A 7354-nucleotide genomic window follows, 5' to 3' on the forward strand; every position below is an offset into this window, starting at 1 on the left:
CTTTCCACCAATGTCGGCTATACTGATAGGACTGCTAAAGATAGGGTAACACCCTCTACCAGTAACTCCAGATCCATCCTCCTTGCTTTGTCAATGAGTTCCTTACTGACAGCCAAGGATGCTAAGGATAAGGTTTGATATTTTTGACTAAGGGCATCCGCCACTACATTCGCTTTACCGGGATGGTAGTGGATGGTGCAATCATAGTCCTTTATTATCTCCAACCATCGCCTCTATCTCATGTTAAGTTCCTTCTGGGTGAAAAGGTACTTGAGACTCTTGTGATCATTGTAGATCTCGCTCTTTTCACCATACAAGTAATGTCTCCAAATCTTCAAAGCAAAGACCACAGCTGTAAGCTCCAGGTTATGGGTTGGGTAATTCTTTTCATAATCTTTCAGCTGACGAGAAGCATAGGCTACTACCTTCCCATCTTGCATTAGAACACAACCAAGGCCCATCTTTGATGCATCACTATAAACTACCATCCCTCCGGTACCATTTGGAATGGTGAGTACCGCAGCAAAAATCAACCTCTGCTTCAATTCTTGAAAGCTCTTCTCATAAACATCAGACCTCTCGAACTTCACTCCCTTCCGAGTCAGTCGAGTCATAGGAGCTAAAATCCTTGAGAAGTTCTCAATGAACCTTCTGTAGTAGCCGGCTAAACCCAAGAAGCTATGAATGTCTGCCACACTCTTGGGTGTCTCCCAATCAATTACAGACTTCACCTTGTCGGGGTCTACTTCAATTCCCTTGGTAGAGACAAGATGTCCTAGGAACGTCACTTATTGTAGCCAAAACTCACATTTGCTGAATTTGGCGTACAATTGCTTCTCTCTCAAATGCTGCAGTACGAGGTGGAGGTGGTTTGCATGCTCTTCTTAACTTTTGGAGTAGACCAGGATGTCATCAATGAAGATGATAACATACTTATCTAGAACATCATGAAACACCCGGTTCATCAACTCCATGAAGGGTGCCAGGGCATTGGTCAATCCAAAGGACATAACCAAGAACTCATAGTGACCGTAACGAGATTTAAATGTTGTCTTGCTAATGTTACTATCCCTGATCTTCAATTGATGGTACCTCGATCGAAGGTCAATCTTTGAGAACACCTTGGCACCTTGTAGTTGATCGAATAAGTCATCGATCCTGGGCAATGGATACCGGTTCTTGATTGTAAGTTTGTTGAGTTCACGGTAGTCAATGCACATCCTCATACTACCATCCTTCTTCACAAACAACACAGGTGCACCCCCATGGTGAAACACTGGATCTAATGAAGCCTTTCTTCAATAGGTCATTAAGTTATTCCTGTAGCTCCTTTAACTCTGTAGGGGTCATCCTGTAGGGAGCCTTAGATACTAGGGCAGCACCAGGTACTAGATCTATCATGAATTTCATCTCTCGATGTGGTGGTAACCGTGTGAGGTCTTCCGAAAAGACACTCGAGAAATCTCTCACTGCACCTATCTCTTCTATAGGTATAACCTTCATTTCGGTGTCTACCACTGAGGCCATGTAACACTGAAAACCCTCTTCCAACAACTTTTGGACTTGGAGAGTAGAGATGACGGCCTTCTTGGGCTTCTCACGTTTGTTGCCTTTGAACACAAATTATATGCCTTCTTTTGGCCTAGAAAGGACTTTCCTCTCTGCACAGATCAGGCTGGCTCCATGAGTGGACAGCCAATCCATTCCCAAGATTACATCGAAGTCTTTCATGTCCAAAACTATCAACTAGCCTCTAGCCCGTGGTCACGCACTCGTATGGGACAAGAAATAAAATTGTGTTGACTTTGACCTTGCTACCCGTCGGTGTACTGACTAGTAGATTATACACTATTTTTACCGGTTTGATAGGTAACCTTTTGGTAAATGAAGGGGATATAAAATAATGTGACGCCCCCGAGTCAAACAACACATAAGCAGGTAGAGAACAAACAAAGATCATACCTAAGAAACATCAAACAACCAATCATAACAACCATAGCATAAAAGAAAGTACTTCTGAAGATTCGAGTGCGATGCCAATGATAACACCAGGATTAGCTTGAGCTTCTTCATTAGTAACAGAGTATACTCGCCCATGAGTTCTGTTGGCTGGAGAGAGAAGAAGAGAGTGAACAGCTACCTTCGCTTGGGGTGCTTGATCATGCCAAAAAGATAAGATAGAGTGTTGCTTATGATCAGGAACAAACCTCCGGATGACTTGATCCAGACAGGTTTTAAAAAGATAAGGGTCATCCCAAAAAAAATATTTAACTTGAGAAAAGAAATGATTCTTATCTTGGGTGGACCAATGTGCAGGTGTCACACCTGTAACCAGATAATTAACAATGTCAGCGAACTAAGGTTCACTAGACACTGCCATCAGATACTCATCAGGAAATGTTGGAATAAAATATCATGGGCAGCAAGTATAAGACTAGAGATACTATAAATAAATAGTAAATACAAGACTTATCTGATTGGTATGACAGATAGTATCGCACCGCATCAACAATACACGTCCTCTTGTATAACGCGAACAATAAATGGTAGAGTTGAGTCGCATCAAACGATGCTCTCCTTAAGGTTTTTAGATGCCCCAATTCTGCAATCTGGGTTGACCATGCATCTATATCCCCAAGATAAAATAACTCTCTAATCACATAGGTTGCAATTCTAAATGTGATTACAAAGGGCGTCCAAAGGCTATATTCACTAATTCATAGACACTGACAGACTACGGTGGAGAAGAAAAAAATGTATTTCAAAAACAATTGTTAGAGAATGAACAAGACCTCCTCTCTTTATATAGGAGAGGAAGAGACACCCCTAAGGGATGTCTCCAAGAAATATGTCCCAACTCATGTCTTTTCCATAAGGCTTGTTTGTTAGCCAGTCAAACAAGTCTTCCAATAGGCACCTATTGGCTATTTAGGTGTCTATTAGGAAAGCACTCAACCCTCCAACAAAACCGTATTTTGAATCTTTAATTTTAAAATAATTAAAAATCCAACAAAAAAATTCTCATTGACTGGAAAACCATCAGTCGAAGAATTTGACAGCCAGGATAGATGGTCTGTAACCAAATTTTCACTACCCTTCGTATCCCTAATTTCAAGATCAAATTCTTGCAACAAGAGGACCCACCTTATGAGGCGAGCTTTGGCATTTTTCTTCTACACAAGATATTTGATAGCTGCATGGTCATTGTACACAATCATATGTGAGCCTATCAAGTAGGCCTGAAATTCTCTAATGCAAATACACCAGCTAAAAATTCTTTTTCAATAGTGGTATAATTAAGCTGTGCATCATCTAGAGTCCTCCTTGCAAAATAAATAACATGGGCCAGTTTATTGATTCTTTGCCCTAGGACAGCCCCTATAGAAAAATCAGAGGCGTCACATATAAGCTCGAATGGCACTGTCCATGTCAGAGCTTGAATAATGGGTGCTGAGGTCAACTCTCTTTTTAATTGCTCAAAGCTCTTATGATACTTAGGGGAGAAATCAAAGGGGTGCTCCTTTGCGAACAAGGTAGTTAGAGGTCTGGCTATCTGGCTAAACTCCATGATGAATCTTCTATAGAAGCCATCATGACCCAAAAAAGATCTAATATCCTTCACACTTTTGGGTGGTGGTAAATTCACAATATGGTCCACCTTAGATTTATCAACCTTAATCCCATCTTTAGAAATAATATGACCAAGAACTATGCCTTGCTTTACCATGAAGTGGCACTTCTCCCAGTTCAAGACCAAGTTCTTTTCTAAGCATCTCTTAAGGACCAAGGAAAGATGGTGCATGCAATTAGAAAAAGTAGTGCCGTGAATAGAAAAATCATCCATAAACACCTCTAGATAGTGCTCTACCATATCAGAAAAGATACTCATCATGCACCTTTGAAATGTAGCAAGGGCGTTACAAAGCCCAAAAGGCATGCACCAGTAAGCAAAAGTTTCATAAGGGCATGTAAATGTGGTCTTAAGTTGGTCCTCTAGAGCAATAGGGATTTAGTTATAGCCAGTATATCCATCAAGAAAATAATAATATTCATGGCCAGCTAATCTCTCTAACATCTGATCAAAGAAAGGCAAGGGGAAGTGGTCCTTCCATGTTGCCGCATTCAGCTTCCTATAGCCAATGCACACTCCCCATCCCGTTTGGATACGGGTTGGAATCAATTCATTATTTGTATTTTTCACTACAGTGACTCCTCCTTTCTTAGGCACAACCTGCACAGGACTCACCCATTGGCTATCAGAAATGGGATAAATTATGCCATGATCCAAGCACTTTAGGATCTTCTTCTTAATTGACTTTTTCATCACAGGATTAGCCCTCCTTTGGGGTTCCCTAGAAGGATTGAAACTCTCCATTAGATGGATATGATGCTAAATAAAGGAGGGGCTAATACCTTTGATATTTGACATAGACCAACCTATGGATTCCTTATGTTCTTTTAGAAGCTTGATCAACTCTTCTTCTTGACTAGAAGTTAGATCAGAAGCAATAATGACAAGAAGAGTTTGATCTTGTCCTAGGAAGGCATACTTTAGGTTGGAGGTCAATGCTTTCAACTCTAATGTGGGGGGCTCAATAATGGAGGGTTTAGGAATGGAGGTGGATAGGGGTCCAAGGGGCTCCACTGGTGATTGGATGCTCCAGACCTCAGATAAGATGGTATCATCAATACCTTCTAATTCCTTCATGTACTCCTGAAATCCCAAATCAAAATCAATCTCAAAGAAAGTCTCCACATCATCGGGGAATCCCTGAAGCATATGCACCTAAACACATTAAAGTCCACAGATGTGTTGCCAAAAGATAATTTCATGAGACCATTCCTACAATTGATTAAAGCATTACTGATTGCAAGGAATGGTCTACCCAAGATGATAGGAATTTGGTCCTTGAAGTTTGCAATAGGTTGGGTATCTAGGACAATAAAATCCACAGGGAATACAAATTCCCTAATCTTAAGCAGGACATCCTCAACCATCCCCTTAGGAGTTTTTGCCGATCTATCTTCAAGCTGAAGGGTGATTCTAGTGCGTTTTAGCTCTCCCAATCCCAATTGTTGGTAGACATTAAAAGGCAGTAGGTTCACACTTGCACCAACGTCTAATAAGGCATGATCAATAATGGTGTTACCTATAGTACAAGCTATGGTGAGGCTTCCAGGGTCCTTATGCTTGGCTGCTACTGGCTGTGCGATGAGAGAACTAATGTGAGCAGCCATGAATGCCTTTTTGGGCACATTGGTGGTCCGCTTTTGGGTACATAGGTCTTTAAGGACTTTTACATAAGCGGAGACCTGGGCTATAGCATCCAACAAAGGGATGTTCACCTAAACCTATTTAAAAATATAAAGTATTTTCTCTATAGAATGAGATTTTTTACAAACCAACCTATTTGGGAATGGGGCAGGTGGGGTATACACTCTTTCTGGGGTGGTCCTTTTCACTTTCTCAAAAGAATCATCTTTGGTTTTCTCAACCAAATCATCTTGAATTTCTTTAGGTTCATCAGATGAACTTGGAACAGAAGGAACTATAATGGCCTCATCAGTAGGGGGAGAGTCAACTAGAATGTCAGATCATAAAGATTGAGGGGTACTAACCTGTTGATACTCATGACCACTCCGTAAAGCATATACTGCATTAATTGGCTGGAGGGCCCTAGATGTTGTTGACCTTGTGCAACATTAATCGGAGGAGCTTGGGTTCCTTGCTGAATTAGAGCCTGATGTCTAGGATTTGGCTCAGGTTGGCTAGCAAATTTTCCTTTTTTCCTCTCATGCAAGATTGTAACAAGATGGGTAAGTTGCTTCTCCATCGTATTATGGCTTATCATGAGAAGGGCCATTGTTTTCTCTAGCTCACTTATTCTTGCCGCCTCTCTAGTATTGGTAAACCCAGGGGGTTGCTAATAAGGTGCAAGGAGAGGTGGCCTAGTAGAATTCATTTGAGGTCCTAAATGAGGACGAGGGGGAAGGGGATGAGGAGATAGACTTAGGTTTTATGGTGAAAAATTAGGCCTTTGGATATCAAGCTAGCCTTAATGGTGAAAGTTAGATGGGTCTGCTTGGTTCCCTTGATTCCAGGAGAAATTAGGGTGATTTCTCCATCCTGGATTGTAAGTGTTGCTATATGGATTATTCTGGTAAAAAGCACTTATATTCTCAGTGTTGGAATTACCCACAAAGGTGTTGGGGCATTCCTCCATAAGATGATTAGGTGTATGGCACCAACTGTACATGGAGACATGGTTGACTTGGTTAACTGGGACAGGCTCCTTAGGATCTATGGATTCCAACCGTTTGATGAGGCTATCTAATTTGGCTTCTTTTGCTGGTACACCCTCAATGAGGTAACCCTTAGTGGTCCTTTCAATCTCTTGGGTGGACTCCTATTCCCTATTCTTATCAGCCAAGTTGGTTAAAAATGTCCAAGCCTCATTCTCATCAGTAAAAAATGTAAATCCAGTGGGACACATAGACTCTAAAAGTTACTTGATCTGAAAGTCAATGCCCTCATAAATGATTTGGCAAATTTACCACAAGTCAATACCGTGGTGAGGGCATTCTAATAGGAGATCCTTGAACCTTTCCATGAATCTAGAGAAAGACTCATGTGGTTTCTGCCTAAATTGAAGAATGTCACTCTTGAGTTTATTGGTTTTGTGAAGAGGGAAAAACTTTCTCAAAAAGACAATTGTAAACTGATCCCATGTAGTAATGGAATTAGTCGACAGTCCATAGAGCCACTTCTTGGCATGGTCCTTCAGAGCAAAGGTTATGAACCGAAGTCTAACTGCATCATCAGACAAATTTTGGATTTTAATCAGAACACAAACCTCCTCAAATTCCCTAAGAAAGAGATAGGCATCTTCATTGGCCATCCCATGAAAATGGGGCAACATACTAATAAAGTTGGTCTTGAGTTCATAATTATTTCCTGTAGCAACTAGTAGACTGATACAGGAAGGCTGTGCAACCCTAGTAGGGTAGAACCTATCCTTAAGAGTCCTAGGCTGAGGTTGGTCAACCATGGTCAAAGGTGGTGGAGGTGAAGGTGGTATTCTAACAAGCCGGTTGGTTGAATCACGGGTCCACACTTTAGCCACCTAAATCAATTTAGAAGTCTCCCCTTTTTTATATTTTTTAATTTATTTTAATTATAGAGAAAAATAAAAAGACAAGAAAAAACACTAAAAACACGAGGGAGCTCAAGATAGTTGGTGCATCTGCCCCTGAAAGGTTGAAACAATGATTCCAAAACTGTAAGGTTGCCATGTAGGTTAACAGCAAGGGAATCCATATAGTCTTCACCAGCCACCTACGTGCAACTCCAAGT

The 7354-nt window shown here is 41.1% G+C and overlaps 1 non-coding gene across 1 annotated transcript; it reads left to right on the plus strand.

Moving 5' to 3' along the window:
* The first annotated feature begins 6564 nt into the window (after window positions 1–6564).
* LOC122638464 lies at window positions 6565–6671 on the plus strand. Its single transcript, XR_006329457.1, has one exon. It is a non-coding gene; the product is annotated as a small nucleolar RNA R71 (small nucleolar RNA).
* The last annotated feature ends 683 nt before the right edge of the window (window positions 6672–7354 follow it).

The sequence above is a fragment of the Telopea speciosissima genome, chromosome 8, assembly GCF_018873765.1.
Source record: "Telopea speciosissima isolate NSW1024214 ecotype Mountain lineage chromosome 8, Tspe_v1, whole genome shotgun sequence".
Taxonomy (NCBI): Eukaryota; Viridiplantae; Streptophyta; class Magnoliopsida; order Proteales; family Proteaceae; genus Telopea; species Telopea speciosissima.